General features: G+C 47.0%; 1 long non-coding RNA gene across 1 annotated transcript in view; it reads left to right on the top strand.

Moving 5' to 3' along the window:
- The window catches only part of LOC139353031 (uncharacterized), a 329,712-nt gene that overhangs the window by 35,745 nt on the left and 274,326 nt on the right, over positions 1-19,641 (top strand). The gene's annotated exons all lie outside the window — the stretch shown is intronic.

Genomic DNA, 19,641 nt, shown 5'->3' with positions numbered 1-19,641 from the left:
CGTAAGAAGCTCAGGAATCTGCATGCCAAGTCTCAATAGCCGTGCTCCTATAGTTTCCGAGATCTTAGCGTTCATCCGGACGGACAGACAGACGGACGGCTAGATCGACTCGGCTAGTGATCCTGATCAAGAATATATATACTTTATGGGGTCGGAAACGCTTCCTAGCGTTTATACACTTTTACTCTACGAGTAACAGGTATAACAATTTTATCAGACAAATTTACACTAGAATAGACGGTATTCTTGACCAATTAGGTAGAGCTAAATACTTTTTATGTCTAGATATGATGTCAGGATTTCATCAAATAGAACTCGAAGAAACGTCTAGAAATATAACGTCCTTTTCCATGAGCAATGGCTCCTATCGCTTCACGCGATTACCTTATGGTTTAAAAATAACGCCAAATTCTTTCCAAAGAATGAGGACAATTGAATTTTCAGGTATCGAACCTTCCCAGGCATTCTTGTATATGGATGACCTAATTAAAAATCTCAAAACTTACCTTGCTTGGACACAAGTGTACTGACAAGTGTACTGATTGCCATACAGTAAGAAAGACGATTTAATAGAAAAAGACCCAGTGTTAACGGACGCAGACAGCGCTAGATTTTCAAAGGCTAAAACTCATTGGAAATATTCTGAATTTTTTTTCATTTGAATTTTTACTTGTGATACATACAATTGTCTATATGGAGTGACACTTATTCTTCACTTGTGCAAGAGGACATTTCCCACGGGATTCACAAGGTGATTCAGAAGTGAAAATTTTTTTTTGGGAATGGATGGTTTTCGCTTATAAACTAATGTGTGAAATAATAAAATGTAACGAACTGATTTTTATGGTCTGCTCGCTACGAGATTCGTGCGGCTAGCTCAGTATATTGTGTGTTCGTCCCACCAAATTTATATTAACGTGATCGCCCAGTAGCTCAGTGAGAAAGCATAGAATTCACGGGTTCGTATTGGGTTTTATTGCGGGTATATTATTACAAGTGTCTTAGTCGCTTGGTTGGCCTTGACTCGTTGCTTGTGACCCTCGGTGCTTCCGACGGCCCTGATTGACTCGACGACCTCTCGCCTTGACGACTCGGTGCTCCAGTCCTGTAGCTCCCTGAAGATACTCGCAGCTCCCTGAAGATCCTCGCCGCTCCCTGAAGATCCTCGCAGCTCCCTGAAGACGCTCGCTCGCTGCTCACTTGTCACGCTTGACTTGGTGACTGCTGGTAACGACTCGGAATCGCGAGGGGTATCGGCCGTACGGCCTTAGGGAAGCGTCACCGTTCTCAGACTAGGGTGAACAGAAGCTGCGCTCTACAGGATCGCTCCTTTCGACACACCGCCGCCTGTCCCTTGCTCTGTCCCGGATGGTCCCACTGGGTTTCTGCTCAGCCCGCGCGGACAGTCAAGGCGGAACGCCAGGAAGCTGCCTCGCGCCTTACTTCGCTTCCACGCCTAGTGTAAACGAACGTTCCACCCTAGCCTCACCCTTTTGCCTTTTGTCCGGGACGTTTCCGTGTGGCTTTTGGTACTCGGGGTTCGGGCACGCCGCTCGGACCTCGCAAGTCGAATCCGTAGGGCTCTCCTGGATAATTCCACTCGAGACCGTACCGATCGACCGCTCTCCCTTCTGGCTTGTTATACTCGTGGTTCGGGCACGCCGCTCCGGGACCTCGCAAGTCAAATCCGTAGGGCTCTCCTGGACAATTCCACTCGAGACCTTACCGATCGACCGCTCTCCCTTCTGGCTTGTTATACTCTTTCCAGGCGTAACGCCAGGACTTTGTGGACAGGGTTAATCGACCGCCTTGACCTAGCCGTGTGATGCCCTCTGGATCTCAGCTACCTGCGTCTCAATTCGGAGATTCCTGGTATCCCAATCCCGAACGTCTCGACGTAGCAATCTCGCTCCTTGTAGGCTCCCACGGCGCTGCTTCTCTGGCGACTCGACTTGTTGCTGCTCCCTTGTAGATTATCTGGTTGTTTGATTGTTCACTTTGGTATCTGAGTGATCTTGACGGTTTGACTCCTTGTGATCGACTGATCCAGCTGCCAGCGCTCTGCGGCCTTATATAGGGCCTCCGGGAACCGTTATTTCCCTTTTGCGCACGGCCCGCTGAATCTCTCCACTCTGGGTCCAAAGTCCGTGCCTCCTGGATGACCCACTTGTCGTTCCCGTACCGCTTCCAATCGATGCTCCGCCCACTGCTGCCATCCCGCTGATTCCCGTGATGCTTGTGGCACGCCCGTGTGCCGCTCCACCGCCGAGATGTGGCACTTCCTCTCCCGGTCCAAAGTTCACGGGAGAGTCCAAAGTCCGGTGGAGTTCCGTTACCCGCTTTTGCACACGGCACTCTTGCCTTGCCCGCGAAGTCTCCACTCTCTCTCAATCTCCATCCTTGGTCTCCAAACTCTCTCGCTCTCCTTCATTGGTCTCCAAACTCTCTCGCTCTCCTTCGTTGGTCTCCGAACTCTCTCGCTCTCCTCGCCGCGCCGTTAGTACGCGAATTCGCCGCGTATCTGGCAAGCAACCGGCCATCTGCTGCTGTTTCTATTTGTGGGGAGTTATTCAACTCGATCGCACTTTCATCTAGTGCCAATCGATCGCCTATCGAGGCGCCCCCTTCCCTGGCTCATGGTGATTTTGCAACTTTCTAGGTAAGTTTTCGCATTTCCTCACTCCTTTCTATTTCATCCTTTCTCTCTCCACACGACCTCTCTCGCCTCTCGTCTCTCTCTCTCGCCCTTCAATCGCCCTCGGCCGGCTGAGCCTGGCTTTACGCTGGCAACACTCGAAAGCTGGTGCGGAGAGGACTTCGCATTTGCTTCGCTGCAGGTAAGAATTTTGGTGTCGCTTGGCTGCTTCCTGTATTAACCCAATATTGATTTCAGGACGCTGAAGCTGCCATGTATGCCCCTTACTTCTGGCCCCTGTTTCAGCCGCGTTTCCCGTTCTATGCCGGTTTTTTTTTTTAAACTCTGTTTTTCGTTTCATTTAACTTTTATTTCTGCTCCTCGAACACTCTCATGCCCGCCAGCCCCAACCGGACGCGGAACGCGCGCCCCTCTCTCCATACGCGCACGCTGCGCCTGCCGCCCAGGATGCGAGCCTCCTGTACCACCGGTGCCTCCGCGATCCCTTCGGGCCACTCCGGCTCCGCGATTTCTCGCCATCGCTGGCCCTCCGGCGCCGACACCGTCCGCGACAACTTCGGCCGGGCCACCACCTCGGACACTTCGGGCGCCGAGTGCTGCCGCTTGAGCGGAGGACGGCCGTTTCCCACGGGCTCAGGCCACACCCAGGGTCCTCGCTCCAGATGCTCCGCGGTCCCTGCGCTCCCGGTAGGCGTTGGCGTCGACGGCCCTGTCCTTGGCGTTGCTGGTCCGGTGCTCGGCGTCGGTGGTGCCCACTGCTCCGGTCTGCCACGGGTCCTGGGGTCCAGCGGGCTCACCCGGGGACCACACTCTTCCCAGATCCGGGGTTCTTCCGCCGCTGCCGTCTCCTCCGCGGGTCCCTCCGGCCAGGTCCAGACGACCGTCTGTTGTCGCCACCTTACTCCTTCGGCCACGAACGTCCGGGTGCTGTGGCTCACGTGGGCCGCCGGGATATCTGTCCGGATGTGTTGCTGCTGCGGTGGTGGCTGCTGCGGTGGTGGCTGCTGCTGTGGTGGCTGCTGCTGCTGTGGTGGCTGCTGCTGCGGTGGTGGCTGCTGCTGCGGTGGCTGCTGCTGCTGCGGTGGCTGCTGCTGCGGTGGTGGCTGCTGCTGCGGTGGCTGCTGCTGCGGTGGTGGCTGCTGCTGTGGTGGCTGCTGCTGCGGTGGCTGCTGCTGCGGTGGTGGCTGCTGCGGTGGTGGCTGCTGCTGCGGTGGTGGCTGCTGCGGTGGTGGCTGCTGCTCGTACCTCGGCGTGGGCGGTCGCGCTGGCGTCCACCGTGGTGACCCCTCGTACCGCGGTGTGGGCGGGATTTCGGGCAGCCACCGCGGAGGCGAGGACGCCCAATCGTCTGCCACTTCTTGCGGCGTGGTGCAGGGTTCGGGCGCATACCTCGGCGTAGGTGGGTACCCCGGGTTTTCCCACAGCTGCGCCTCCTCCTCCTCGGCCATCCGTAGTTGGGCCTGCCACTCCGGCGTCTCCTCCATCTCCTTCAACCGCCGCTCCTCGTCTCGCCTTCGCGCCTCGCACTTGCGCCGAAATTCCCATGTGGCCGCTACCACAGCCTCGGCATGGCTACTGAGAGCCAGCTGGTCCTGGGGCGACTCTTCGCTGGCCCACTCTACCTCCGCCGCGCCAGTCGGGATGCGGCCGTCGGCCCTGTTGACCGCTTTGTGAAGCCGCCATCGCCGTTGCTCCACCCGTGGGTCCTCCACCAACTCGACGTCGCTGTCGGAGCTGATTACCGGATCAGGGACGCCCCGCCCGGAGATCCGCCGCGAGGTTCGGGTAGGCCGGGCTGCCGACCATCCTTGCCCCGGGCTAGATCCTCCGGACGGCTGGTGGGCAGCCATCATCCTGCGCGCTTCGCTTCGTGTTACACGTGTGCTCATGATTGCTCGTTGATTTTGATTGTGCAGCTGGAGCCTGGGCTCCCTTTAACGACACCTCGGTTCCGAGCCTTCCTCTTTGCTCAATCCCGCTATTTCCATCGGCCTCTCCTTCTTACTACCCAGATCTACGGTACAGCTCTCTGCTCTGTACCGTCTTCCCTCTTCCTTCGGCAGACTTTTGATGCGTGTTTTTTCTTTTCCTCCGATCAGTCCCAATCGAGACCTTAGACGCTCTGGTTCGCTCCCTTTGTGTTCTTAACGTTCTCCTGATGTCCTTTATGTGTTTCATTGCGCCTTTGTAGATGACCTGTAGTATCCTTGGAGGTATCCTTGGAATTTGTTCGTAGTATCCTTTGGGAATCCTTGCAGGTATCCTTGGACTCTTTCCGTAGTACCCTTTGGGAATCCTTGGACGTATCCTTTGACTCCTTTCGTAGTGTCCTTTGGTCATCCTTGGAGGTATCCTTGGACACCCTTCGTAGTATCCTTTGGGCATCCTTGGGGGTATCCTTGGACTCCTTTCGTAGTATCCTTTGGGCATCCTTGGAGGTATCCTTGGGATCCTTTCGTAGTGTCCTTTGGTCATCCTTGGAGGTATCCTTGGACACCCTTCGTAGTATCCTTTGGGCATCCTTGGAGGTATCCTTGGACACCCTTCGTAGTATTCTTTGGGCATCTGTGGAGGTATCCTTGGGAACCTTTCGTAGTGTCCTTTGGTCATCCTTGGAGGTATCCTTGGACACCCTTCGTAGTATCCTTTGGCCATCCTTGGAGGTATCCTTGGGATCCTTTCGTAGTATCCTTTGGTCATCCTTGTAGGTATCCTTGGACTTTTAATGTTGTTTTGCATCTGTTGTGTCTGCTTGCTGTAGCCGCTCGCCTGTGTTTTCCGTTTGTTGCTGTTTCAGCTCGCTTACGTGGATGGTCCGCTCTTTCTTTGTGTTTATGTGTCTTATTTTGCAGATTACTGGTGACCCTATGACTTGGTAAGGTCCGTCGTGTCTTGGGGCCAATTTTGCTGCGAATCCCTCGGCCGCTTTTGATAAATGGTGTTCCTTGGCCCACACGACGTCACCCACCTTTGGCGTCCATTGCCTCCTCCTTAGGTTATAATGCCTAGCCTGGTCCTGGGATGCTTTCTCCAGGTTCCGCCTTACAATCTCGAAGATTTCCCTGAGTTTGTTAGCATTCTCTTCCGGGGTCTCTGTCGGTCGTCCGGTCCCTACGGTTTCTCTGTCGTATAGGGCGCTCGGTAGTCTTGGTTCTCTGCCTTGGGTAATGAACGACGGTGTGTAACCTGTGGATTCTGAAACGCTCGTCTTTACTGCCAGCATGATTTCTGGCCATTTTTCGTCCCAGTCTCTTTGGTTCTGCCCTGCGAACTGCGCAATCATTGTTTTCACCGTCCTATTGGCTCTCTCAGTCGGGTTCTCCTGTGGGGTGTATGGAGCTGTGAACTGTTGCCTGGCTCCCATTTCGGCCAGGAAACTCTTGAAGGTTTTGCTGGTAAACTGGACTCCGTTGTCCGTTATGACTATTTTGGGGACCCCATACCTCGCGATTATGCGTTCTTTGAAAGCTTTCTTTAGGGATTTGGCCGTCGCGCTTCGCAGCGGCACCAACTCAGTCCACTTGGAGAACCTGTCTATCAATACCAGCAGCATTTGGTTGCCGTGTTTCGAACGCGGCAGGGGTCCGACGAAGTCCGCACATACCGTAGCCCATGGTTCCTCTGGCACCTGCGAAAGCATTTTCCCAGCCATTTGCATCTGATTCGGCTTGAACCTCATGCATGTCTCGCATACTCGCACGTGGGCTCGGGCGTCTCTGTGCATTCCTGGCCAGTAGTACCGGGCTGCCAGACGTGCTATTGTCTTTCGGCTTCCTACATGGCCAGCCGCCGGTGAGTCGTGGTTCTCCTTCAGCACCGTTTTCCGCAGCGCTTTCGGGACGCACATCTTCCATGTTGCAACATCTTCGCTGCCCGCTCTATGAGGTATATTCCTGTAGAGGGTGTTACCCTCCATCACGTAGTCTGGATACTTTTGCGGCTGGGTCCTTATCTTTTCGCGCATTTCCAGAATCCAGCTGCCTGCTGCAGAAGCTTCCGCCGCCGACGTCTCCTTGATCCCTCGAAGCGTTTCCGGCAGTGGCTGCCTTGACAAAGCGTCTGCCACCACGTTGAGTTGCCCTTTCCTGTACGCTATTTCGAAGTCGTACTGCTGCAACTCCAGGGCCCATCTGGCGATCCTCCCTGAAGGGCTCTCTATGCTGTTGAGCCACTTCAGTGCCATGTGGTCGGTTACTACTTTAAAGTGGTAACCTTCCAGATATGGCTTGAGCTTTCGGATTGCCCAGACGATTGCCAAGCACTCCTTCTCGGTTGTTGAGTAATTCTTCTCAGCGCCGTTGAGCGTTCGGCTTGAGTAAGAGATTACCTTTTCGCCTCGTTCAGTTTCCTGGGTCAAGATTGCCCCGATGCCGTAGTCGCTTGCGTCAGTTTGCAAGATGAATGGTTTGTCGAAGTCCGGGCATGCCAGTACGGGGTCTGCGACGAGTCTTGCCTTCACCTCTTCGAACGCCGTCTGATGTTCCTGTGTCCACACCCATTTATTGCCCTTGCGTAGCAGATCGTTGAGAGGTTTGACTATTTTTGCGAAGTCAGGTACAAACCGGCGGTACCATGATGCTACGCCCAGGTACTGTCGCAGCTCTCTTACTGTCGATGGTGGTTCTAGTTCGGCGATGGCTGCTACCTTTTCCGGATCCGTGCCTATTCCTTCGCTAGTCACTCGATGACCGAGATATAACAGCTCTTTCTTGAAAAATTGACACTTCTCCGGGTTTAATCTCAGATTTGCCTCCTTTAGTCGTCGGAAAACTTCCTTTAGGTTGGCCTTATGTTCTTCCAGCGAGCGCCCGATCACTATGATGTCGTCCTGGTAAGCAAATGCGTGCGGCGACATTTCTGGGCCGATCACCCGGTCCAGCACCCGTTGAAAAGTCGCAGACGCCGAATGAAGTCCGAATGGCATTACTTTCCATTGGAATAAACCTTTCCCCGGCACTGTAAATGCCGTATACTGCCTGCTGTCCGCTTTCAGTGGGATTTGCCAGTACCCATCCTTTAGGTCCAAGCTGCTGATGTACCGTGCTTCCCTCAGTTGGTCGAGAATATAATTTATTCGGGGCATCGGGTAGGCATCCTTTACAGATTTGGCGTTTATTTGCCTAAAGTCGACGCACAGTCTCCATTTGCCCGTCTTTTTTCTAACCATCACGATGGGAGAACTGTATGGGCTTGTTGAGTGTTCTATGTATCCCATTTGGAGAAGCTCGTCCACCTTCGCATTGATCTCCCCCTGAACTTTCGGATTCTTGGGATAGTATCGCTGCTTTATTGGTTTGTCGTCTTTCATCGTGATCTGATGCTCTGCCATGTTTGATGTTCCCTTCATGCTGCTGAAAGTCGATAGCTCTGCCTCCAGGAATTTCGTCGTGTCGTCATCTTCGCTTGCCCGTTGTACGACTGCCACCGACAACTTTTCCTCGAGCCATCCCTTGTGACGATTCCTGGCCGGTATTATCACTTCGTGTCCAGCGCACTTAATTTCGGTACCGACTTGTGTTAGAAAGTTCCATCCCAACACCAATGAATCCACTACTCCTGGTAGTATCAGCAGGCTCATGCTCAGTCGCTTGTTCCCGAACGCAATTTCCACCTCCAGCTGCTCATCGATTCCGCCACATCTTCCGTCTGCCAACCTAAATTGCCGTCGTATCCTCGTAATCTTTCCGAGGGCAGCCAGGTCGTCCGCCAGCTCTTTGCTTATAAAGCTTGCTGTTGCCCCGGTGTCGATTGTGGCCTTGTATGTGCCCCCACCAATCGTCACCGCTGCGGACAACTGCTGCTCCTCCTCGATCAGCTTTCCCGTTAGTTTGGAGAGGTAGCATCTTGCGACCCCCGCTCGCCTCTCTGCGGCTGAGATCGCTGGGCATTTCCCGCCTGCTGGCAGCATTCAACGCTGCTGACGCCTACTCTCCCGCACACCCAGCAGAACAACAGGCGTTGGTGCCGACATCCCCGCGCCCAGTGTCCATGACCGCCGCACTTTCGGCAGGCCTCCTGGGGGTCTGTGATGTATGTCGTTTCACGAGGCCTTTGTGTTGTACTTGGTGGCCTCCAAACATTGTTTGCTGGTTGCATCTGTTGCTGTTGTGGTGGTGTCCATTGGCCTCCGCGTGGTGCTCCTGTTGCCTGCTGCTGTGGTACTCGGTTAGGTGGCGACCATTGGTCGTTTCCCCGCGTCTCCTGGATTCCTGTCTCTTCGCATCTTCTGCATGATACCTGCGCTGGCGATGACGACTTGTTCTTCGAGAATTTGTTTTCTTGCACGAACGCTTCCCGCTCCTTTTCGAGTTCTTCATACTGGTCCGCTAATATCATCAGCGTGTCCAGGTCCGACACTTTGTATGCCCTTAGGAAGATCCTTAGACTAGGGGTGCAGTTTTCCTTGATGATCCTTAGGGTCTCTTTAGCGGAGTAATTAAGTGGCCTCACCATCGTCTGTATGTCGATCATGTAGTCCTTGAACGACTCGCTGAAGCCTTGCTTCCTTTGCCGGACCTGGTCCGCCAGCCTGGTGAAGAAATCTCTTGGCAGGAAATATGTGTGGAAACTTTCAATGAATTCTGCCCAAGTTCTCCACTGCTTATTGTTGGCGATGAACCATTTCAAAGCCCTTCCTTTTAGCAACTCCGGCATCGCTCGAGGGATCATATCGAGCTCCAAACCGTACGTGTTGGCGGACCATTCTACTTGCTCCAGGAACTCGAATGGTTTTTCCGCCCCGTCGAACCTGAACGACCATTCACGGACCTGTTTAGCGACCTTTGCATAGTCCGACTGGCTTGGTCTCGGGGTTAGCGCTGCTGCTTTCTTTTCTTGGCTTGATTCTCTCCTGTGGGCCTCTTTTTGCATGTTGTCAATGCTCAGGCTTGCCACGAAGTTGTCCCCTTCAGCGTTCGTTAGCGTAATGCTTGGGCCAGCTCTGTCGTAGTATGTTGCCTCCAGCTCGGCCCAGATGTCGACGAGTTGTGGATCATTCTCTGTTTCGGAGTAGTATTCCGATAGTGCCTTCCTCATGTCGTCTAGCCTGACCTCCAGGGCGACATTGAGCCTCTGTGCGACATGGGCGAAATCTTCCTTCTTGAGGCGGTAAATCCACTTCTTTCCCATTTTTACTGTGCTGTTCTCACTGTTGGGACAATCACGTTGGGCGCCAGATGTAACGAACTGATTTTTTTATTGTCTGCTCGCTACGAGATTCGTGCGGCTAGCTCAGTATATTTTGTGTTCGTCCCACCAAATTTATATTAACGTGACCGCCCAGTAGCTCAGTGAGAAAGCACAGAATTCACGGGTTCGTATTGGGTTTTATTGCGGGTATATTATTACAAGTGTCTTAGTCGCTTGGTTGGCTTTGACTCGTTGCTTGTGACCTTCGGTGCTTCCGACGGTCCTGGATGACTCTACGACCTCTCGCCTTGATGACTCGGTGCTCCAGTCCTGTAGCTCCCTGAAGATACTCGCAGCTCCCTGAAGATCCTCGCCGCTCCCTGAAGATCCTCGCAGCTCCCTGAAGATGCTCGCTCGCGGTTCACTTCTCACGCGTGACTTGGTGACTGCTGGTAACGACTCGGACTCGCGAGGGGTATCGGCCGTACGGGCTTAGGGAAGCGTCACCGTTCTCAGACTAGGGTGAACAGAAGCTGCGCTCTCCAGGATCGCTCCTTTCGACACACCGCCGCCTGTCCCTTGCTCTGTCCCGGATGGTCCCACTGGGGTTTCTGCTCAGCCCGCGCGGACAGTCAAGGCGGTAACGCCAGGAAGCTGCCTCGCGCCTTACTTCGCTTCCACGCCTACTGTAAACGAACGTTCCACCCTAGCCTCACCCTTTTGTTTTTTGTCCGGGACGTTTCCGTGTGGCTTTTGGTACTCGGGGTTCGGGCACGCCGCTCCGGGACCTCGCAAGTCGAATCCGTAGGGCTCTCCTGGATAATTCCACTCGAGACCGTACCGATCGACCGCTCTCCCTTCTGGCTTGTTATATTCGTGGTTCGGGCACGCCGCTCCGGGACCTCGCAAGTCGAATCCGTAGGGCTCTCCTGGACAATTCCACTCGAGACCTTACTGATCGACCGCTCTCCCTTCTGGCTTGTTATACTCTTTCCAGGCGTAACGCCAGGACTTTGTGGACAGGGTTAATCGACCGCCTTGACCTAGCCGTGTGATGCCCTCTGGATCTCAGCTACCTGCGTCTCAATTCGGAGATTCCTGGTATCCCAATCCCGAACGTCTCGACGTAGCAATCTCGCTCCTTGTAGGCTCCCACGGCGCTGCTTCTCTGGCGACTCCACTTGCTGCTGCTCCCTTGTAGGTTATCTGGTTGTTTGATTGTTCACTTTGGTATCTGAGTGATCTTGACGGTTTGACTCCTTGTGATCGACTGATCCAGCTGCCAGCGCTCTGCGGCCTTATATAGGGCCTCCAAGCACCGTTATTCCCCTTTTGCGCACGGCCCGCTGGATCTCTCCACTTTGGGTCCAAAGTCCGTGCCTCCTGGATGACCCACTTGTCCTTTATGTACCGCTTCCAATGGATGTTCCGCCCACTGCTGCCGCTCCGCTGATTCCCGTGCCGCTTGTGGTACGCCTGTGTGCCGCTCCACTGCCGAGATGTGGCACTTCCTCTCCCGGTCCAAAGTTCACGGGAGAGTCCAAAGTCCAGAGGAGTTCCGTTATCCCCTTCTGCATACGGCACTCTTGCTCTGCCCGCGAAGTCTCCATTCTCTCTCGATCTCCATCCTTGGTCTCCAATCTCTCTCGCTCTCCGTCATTGGTCTCCAAACTCTCTCGCTCTCCATCCTTGGTCTCCAATCTCTCTCGCTCTCCTTCATTGGTCTCCAAACTCTCTCGCTCTCCACGCCGCGCCGTTACTACGCGAAATCGCCGCGTATCTGGTAAGCGGCCGGCCATCTGCTGCTGCTTCTATTTGTGGGGAGTTATTCAACTCCTCACAACTTCTAACACCAGACTGTAGGAACCGTGGAGCGAAGCCACAGAACATTAGTAGTATGGAAACGCGGATTCTGGGACAATTAGCATATATAAAATATATACCAAATCGGTCATAAACATGTCATAAAAATGCGCACCTGTCAATTACCTGACCGCAATAAAAGGGACACATACACAACCCAGAAGGCGCACGCTCATTGACAAGATCATGGGCCTCACGCCAACGACCTCACGGCTGACTGCTAGCTCTAATACGTTCCCATAATAGGGGTTGAAATCACGACCGCGCAACAACTCGCAAGTAGCCGACATATCTCAGTCAAGGAAATATTTTCCATTCTCCGTACCTGTAATTTTAACTCGAAATAAAAAGTCAGAAGTTTATTTTGTAGCATAATAATACATTTATTCATTTATTTTGGTATATAGTATATAGAAATTAGTTTTCTGCTTTGATTCCGGCGATTTGCATAGAAAAAGCAGGCGCACGTTTCCGACGTCATTTCTGGATTACAAAATGTAAAGTGTTCACCATAATTCGTAGATTTGAGATCATGTCCACCTCGATTCATGAACATAGTTTTTATGTTTAGAAGGTATTGAAAATGCTTACCAATTATCTCTCCTTTAAATTGTTCAATAAATTGGTCAATTTTCTCATGAAATTTCATTTTGCTAATTTTATTTTCTTGTAGGTCTTTACAACTCTAGTCTCAACTTTAAAATGATGTATAACAATTATTTTATTGTTTTGGAGCTACTTTTAAAAAATGTCAAAATAATGTATGCATTGTTTGGAGCACAAACCCCGCCCTTAAGGTGTGTTTCTCAATAGGGAAACCGGTTTTCTTTAAACCTGTGTAATGACGGACAGCCCATTTCCTCGATATTAATGAGCTGACGACTCCCAAAAAACTACTGTAGAAATCGTTTCTTTTCCACACCTTTACAAATAATTTGTTTTCCGCTTGTAATTGTACTTAGATACTTTCGAGTTTGTGGAAAACTATTTTCTCCATCGTTCCAAAAAATTTTGTGATGTGTTTTGGTTAACCAAATTGCAGTCTTTCGAGATTTTGTATTTAGCAAAGTAAAATCATATGATGGTTCTATTAAGAAACTATTATTCAAGTTTGGATCTTTTTCGAATGCAATTCCAGTTTTCTTTAGAACAAAATTATTATTATTATCAAAGAACCCTTGAACATCAATCGAAACCGTATCTTTCAACATTTTTCTTATGTTAAACAACTCGTTGTAATAGTCCGTTTAATGGGTTATATTCAGCTAAACGGTCATGTATGAGAAAACAATAAGCTTGGGTATTTTCATGACTTGGTGTCTTCAGTTCTATTGAAGTTCCTTCATAAATAGGACCTGTTTTCACTGATTCGTTTTGATATGAAAGATCAACCACAATAATAGGGGCCTTCAATTTAAATTAATTTGGGGTCAAAAATGGTTGTGATTCACGATTATAGTAACAAGATTGAAATCTTGTATACATTTCATATAGGTGAGCATATCGATTCTTACTAAAATTAACATTCTGATTATCATATGGATATGACTCAGAATTCAAGTGAATCTCAAGTTTGATAAGCTATTTGTGATAAGTTCTCCATTTAGTGGAAATCCAATTATGGCAAATCTTTGTTTTTCGCGGTTAGCCGACAATTTCACATTCCAGCTGTGTTGACTCCCATACCCCAATTTGGGGCTACCGGAATACGATTGGTAAGTTTACACCACTTTTAATAATATCGTACATCTTAATTTTTGCAAAATCGCTCGGAGTTACATGGGGAATTTTCCAGGTTACATTTGTCATTTCCAGTTTAAAAGTTTGTTTATTTCTGGTTTGTTCAAACAGATCACCAAGATTCTTAGTTAGCGTCAACACTAGTTCGTGTTTACATTTTAACAAAACTTATTTATAATCCTCAGCAAATCCCAACAAATTTTTTAATGGTTCCATAGAAATTTCGTCTCCACTGCTCCATCCGGAATTTAATAGATATTGACTTTAATTTTTTAGGGTTGTAGTCATACCGACAAATCGTGTTTTATCAATCTCACATCCATTTATTTCTTACTTCATTTCATCCAAAAAGTAAGCCATACAATTATTTAAAAATAAAGTGGTAACATTATCAGTTGTAGGTCCATTCGGTGAAACTTTTCTTATAATTCCTTGAAAATTAAGGTAACTTTCGTGAGGAAGCACGTACAAGTCTTGGTTTTGGATAGTAATTCGAATATCATCTTTTGGTTTAAATGTACGATGAATAAGTTTGAAACTCTGTCTTCTAAATACTAAAAACTTCGTTAATTGTTTTCCTTTCCTTTCCTTTCTCGAATCTTCAATCCTAACGACTTTAAAAATAGTTTATTTTTCAAAGAAAGTGAGCTTTTTTTACTGTTGATCCTCTTTTTATAGCTTTACGTAAGCTACATCTTTTATTATAAATAATCATTCTATTAACCGAATGTGCATGCGAATCGAAACGTTTTCACCACGTAAATTCACCAAATCACCGTTTTGATCAACTATGCTTATAGATAGTGTGCTTATTTCGTCACAGTTGATTGTTAAATAAATTAGGTTATGTGGTGTCACTGTCATTTTATACCCAGGCGGAACATTAATGCCAAACTCATGTAATGTATGATTCGGTGTATTATCTACATATGAACCGCTGGTTATATTACATTCCAAACGAATTGTATTAATTTTTAATATGTTCACAGTCTGATCTGTTCGAAACGTTTTTGTAGGATGTGGTTCTAGTACTTTTTGAAGAACCAAACAGTTGTCCAATTGATCTTTCCTTATTAAAGTAAACTGACTCTCGCATGGTAGTTATTTCAACTTGAAGTGTATTATTATTACTTTGAATTTTAAATGTATTTTCAAGGTTATAGTCTTTTAGTTTATTGTAAATGAAATCGGTGATATCATTCAATTCATTTGATCCAGTTGGAATTGTAGTAACCTTGTTACCGATGTGGAAGAGGTTTTTTTTTTCATCAATATTTGGAATTGAATTATACATATTAAAATTGATAAGAGCGCACTCATATCGACCATTCAATTCGATAGGTGGAAAAAAGTTTGTATTTATAATGGAACTATTTCCATTCAAGGATAATGCAAGTGATCTAGACATATTGAAATCTCTTGATAAACTGTGGGATTGTAAGTATCTAACTAAGCTGTATATTGAAATTACTCCTCTTACTCTTACTCTTTCAGTGAACGGTCGTGTTTTTGTCTTGCGCTCCGAATTTTTGTTCTTTTTGTCCATAAACCATCGGGGTTTGATTCATATTTTCATACGTCTATATAACTTTTTATGTCCCTAACAACATCCGTTCGCTTCGCGAATGCATAGTGATTGTTTTGTGTTTAAATTAACAAAATTAGTTTGCACGTCTAATCTCTGTGCAGTGTTTGTTGTTATTGTTTTTTTCTAATTGCCTTCTTCTTTTCTTCCAAACGCTGTTTGGAGCGGTAAGTTACCCGCTCTCCCGCACTCCCGCTTATAACTTTGTTTTTGGAACATCTAAAACTTACGCTCCCCCAGCTTACTTACTCCCGCTCATTTTCTCCCGCTCTCTAACTCTCTCTTTTACTTGCGTAGCTTTATTCTCTTGTCACTGTGGTTCGGAATATCGCGATAATGGCTGTCTGCTATTTAAAGAAATGCAAGTCGTTAATTTCGGCTGGACAACAGAGCATTCCGTGCCATTCGTGTGAGAATATTTTTCATGCAAAATGCGTTCGCTATTCGGGCCTGGTACGCGATGCAATCGTTATGAGAAGTGGCTTGCGCTACTATTGTGATGAATGCATTGCTTATGAAACCCAGGCACTCTCTATAAGGCGGCTTACAAAAAGCACTGTTACGGAATTAATCCGGAACAGCCGTAGAAATACGGATCTGCTTGTGGCGCTTGAGTCGCAGCTCACTAGCCGTATGCTATCTGAGCCCGATTCTCCAAAGCGTAAAAAGATCGCGGTCGATAGACAACACACGGTAGCCGCTAGTGTAACTCTCTCTGGCGATCCGGGGTCTGCAGCTCAGCAGTCGATCTCAGCCGCCGCACAAATGGTACTGAGATCGAAAGCTAAAAAAGATTCGGTTTCCAAATGCAAAGGACGCGAGATTTTGCCGCATGGAACGCCCGACAAATCTGCTATAAACAATACAATAATAATTCCAACGCCGCATGTTGACTTAACGTCCGGAGTACCGACTGAAACTGGTAGTGCAGCCGTAAATGCCGTAGTACCAAAACCTGTCACATGTGTGGTACCTAAAACAGTCACCTGTGTACCGCAGCGGAAACAAATTTTTGTTTCTCGGCTAAATCCTGACCTTTCATCCCTGGACATTACGGCCTATATCCGTAACAAAGTTCAGATTGATGATCGAAAGGTTGAACGATTTAATTTTTCATATGCTAGGGAAGTACCATCTTTTAAGATTGGTGTTCCCTGTGCTCATTTTGCAACTATGTGCTCAGCCAATTTTTGGCCTGTTGGCATTTTTGTTAAAGAGTACAAAGCTAAAAAAAAAGAAAATTCCTTCAAGGGAAGTTGGAAATCCCTTTAAAGAGCCATCCACATCTACATCCTCATCTATCTCAAAAAACTAGATTCTTTTCTTCAGCTTTATTATCAGAATACAAGAGGTTTACAAAGTAAGTTGACCAAATTGTATACTGATAGTTTTTCCTTGTCTTCCCATATTATTGTTTTTACTGAAACCTGGTTAAAACCGGAAGTTATAAGTTCCGAAGTTTTTCCAAGTAAGTACACAACTTACAGGCTTGATCGTCCGTCCCGACGTGGAGGTGGAGTTTTAATTGCAGTTGACTCAGAATTAACGTCTGAAGTAATAACGTCCGACGAAAGAAATGACACTGAATTTCTGTGTATAAAACTATCCCTTCCGGGTATTTCTATATACATAACATGTTCATATATTCCGCCATCATCGGAATTCCCGACATATGAGAATCATCTGTCCGCTATCCAGTTTATTTCAAGTAAACTATCAGATAGGGATCAGTTAATAGTTTTAGGTGACTCTAATATACCTAGGGCGACATGGTCCACCGTCAAAACTTCAAATATATTGTTACCTTCAACGCAGCATGATTTTCTTGACGGTTTGCTTGATATTTTATTGTCTCAAGTAAATCATGTTTTAAATTTCTTAGGACGATTACTGGATCTATGCTTTGTTTCCAGTCCAGGTTGTGTCTGCATAGCTAGAACCTCTGCAATTACTTTACCAGAAGACCCTTATCACCCAACGCTAGAGCTGACTATTGACAGGGGTCAAAAGTGTATGAAATATCTGAAAAAATAGCTAAACGCATCACCTGCTTTCGTAGAGCGAACTTTGCACTCATTAATAGCCTTATAGCTTGTTCGGATTGGTCCAATCTGTACTTAAGTACTAATATAAATGAAGCGGTTAATATATTTTATAACATATTAAACGAAGTTTTTGATACATGCGTTCCTACGTATTATCCTAAAATTTCAAACCAACCTCCGCGGTTTAACAAAGAGCTGGCACGACTTAAAAATGTAAAGTCTAGACTCTACAAAAAGTTTAAAGCTTCAGGTTCACAAGCTGCCTTTTCCCGATACTTAAGTGCTCGGTCTGATTTCACCGTGCTTGACGCCCAGTGTTATAAAAACTATTTAGCTCGTTGCAAGACCCAGTTTACACTGGATCCAAAACAGTTTTATAATTTTGTTAACACAAAGCGTAAATCTTCTAGTTACCCATCATCACTTAAATTTGAAAATTCGGCTGCTAGCACTGATCAAGCCATAGCCGATCTTTTTGCACAGTTTTTTCAAACCACCTATTCAACATCAAGTCCTCCAGATCAGTCTTACCCATATGTCATTCCTAAATCAAACTTTATTTGTTGTCCTGTTATAAGTGAAAGCTCACTTCTTTTAGATTTGCAAGGGGTCAAACCAGTCTACTCTCCGGGTCCTGACGGAGTCCCTGGATGTGTGCTTAGGTATTGCGCTGAGACTTTGTGTAGACCATTGAACAAACTGTTTACTTTGTCTTTAGAAACATCCGATTTCCCCCACAGATGGAAGGAGTCGTTTGTTATCCCGCTTCATAAAAAAGGGAGTAAATTGAACGCATGTAATTACAGAGGTATTTCAAAGCTATCAGCTATACCGAAGCTCTTTGAGAACATTATTACGCCTCATTTACAACACAGTTGTAGGTCCCTTATTTCCTCTTGTCAACACGGATTTATAAAACGTAGGTCAACGACAACCAACCTTTTGGAGTTTACTTCATTTGTTATAAGTGGTTTTAGAACTGATGGTTTTTTCAAACTGATGTGGTCTACACTGATTTTAGTAAGGCGTTTGATTCTGTAAATCACCCGATTTTAGTCCGGAAAATGGACCTTTGAGGGTTTCCAGGTGATCTTCTTAGGTGGATCTTAAGTTATTTGAATGACAGGACTCAAAGGGACATTTTTAAAAACTCTTTGTCATCCCTAATCCGAGTTACGTCCGGTGTACCACAAGGAAGTCATCTTGGTCCGCTCCTGTTTACATTATTTATAAATGACCTTACATTAGTCTTAACGAAGTCACGGGTTCTTATGTACGCAGATGACGTTAAGTTGTGCCTGCAATATAATGACCCCGCACAAAGTTTAGCTTTACAATCGGAGCTAAATGCATTTTAAACATGGTGCATGGATAATGAATTGAATTTAAATGGTTCTAAGTGTAAACTAATGACCTTTTTTCGTGTCAGCCCCCACTACTCAACGTATACTTTGAGTGGTTGTGCGTTAGATAGGATAACTCATGCTGACGACCTTGGAGTCTACATGGATCCTAGACTTAAATTTTCCGATCACATTACTACTATGGTAAATAAAGCCAGGGGCGTGCTTGCATTTATGAAAAGGTGGTCGAAGGAATTCGATGATCCCTATGTCACAAAGACCTTGTTTATTTCATTAGTCCGACCAATTCTTGAGTACTGCGCTCCTGTTTGGAGTCCCCAATATGGGGTGCATATAGACCGGATTGAGTCTGTGAAAAAAACTTCTTAATATTTGCCTTACGGAGACTTAACTGGGATACAAGCCTAATACTACCATCCTACTCTAGTAGACTACTTCTAATTAACTTACCATCGTTAGCTAACCGTAGAACTATGCTTGGTATTACGTTTATTAGAAATCTTATTCATGGTGATGTAGATATTCCCGAGTTACTGGGTCGCCTGCATTTTAATGTGCCAAATAGATTCACTAGAAACTATATTCCTTTAGTATTAAATCACTGTGTCCCTAATTACGCAATGCATGAACCTTTTAGAGTACTTTGCAATGATTATAATAGACTATATCATCTAATATCTACTACTGACTCACTTCCTATCTTTAAACCAATAATACTATCCTCCCTAGTAACTAATTAGTTTTACTTGATGTATTTTGTCTATTCGTATATTGACCTGTATTTTTAATTGTTACATTGTCTTTTTCTTTGACCGCGATTATGCTTACTCGCCCAAAACGGTGATGGGCTCCGCGCGTAACAAGCTTTGCTTGGTGTCGTAGGGCCACTTGTTTGTACTGACCATAGTGCATCAACGTCCAAGAGAAAAAAAAAATCATAATAAATTGATCAAATCCTTTTCTGTATCTTCCGTTATCCATTTCGTTATCCTTGCTAATTAATAGGAATCCGTGCTTGCCCTCCCAACATTTTTGACAAATTTTCACAAATGATTCATAATTTATATCAGTGTTAATATGGTCCCGATATATATGCCGCATATTTAAATCATCTTGCTTAAACATTATAATAAAGTTGGCATTGTCACGAGTCAGATGTTTAGGTATATGACTATACGTTTGACATAAATAAAAAGAGTCGATATTTTTATGTCGACCCATACAAAAATAAGATCTTATGTTATCTTGTTTTTCACAAGC

The sequence above is a fragment of the Drosophila suzukii genome, chromosome 3, assembly GCF_043229965.1.
Source record: "Drosophila suzukii chromosome 3, CBGP_Dsuzu_IsoJpt1.0, whole genome shotgun sequence".
Taxonomy (NCBI): Eukaryota; Metazoa; Arthropoda; class Insecta; order Diptera; family Drosophilidae; genus Drosophila; species Drosophila suzukii.
Note: the sequence above shows the minus strand (reverse complement) of the source record. Positions and strands in the feature narration are given on the sequence as shown.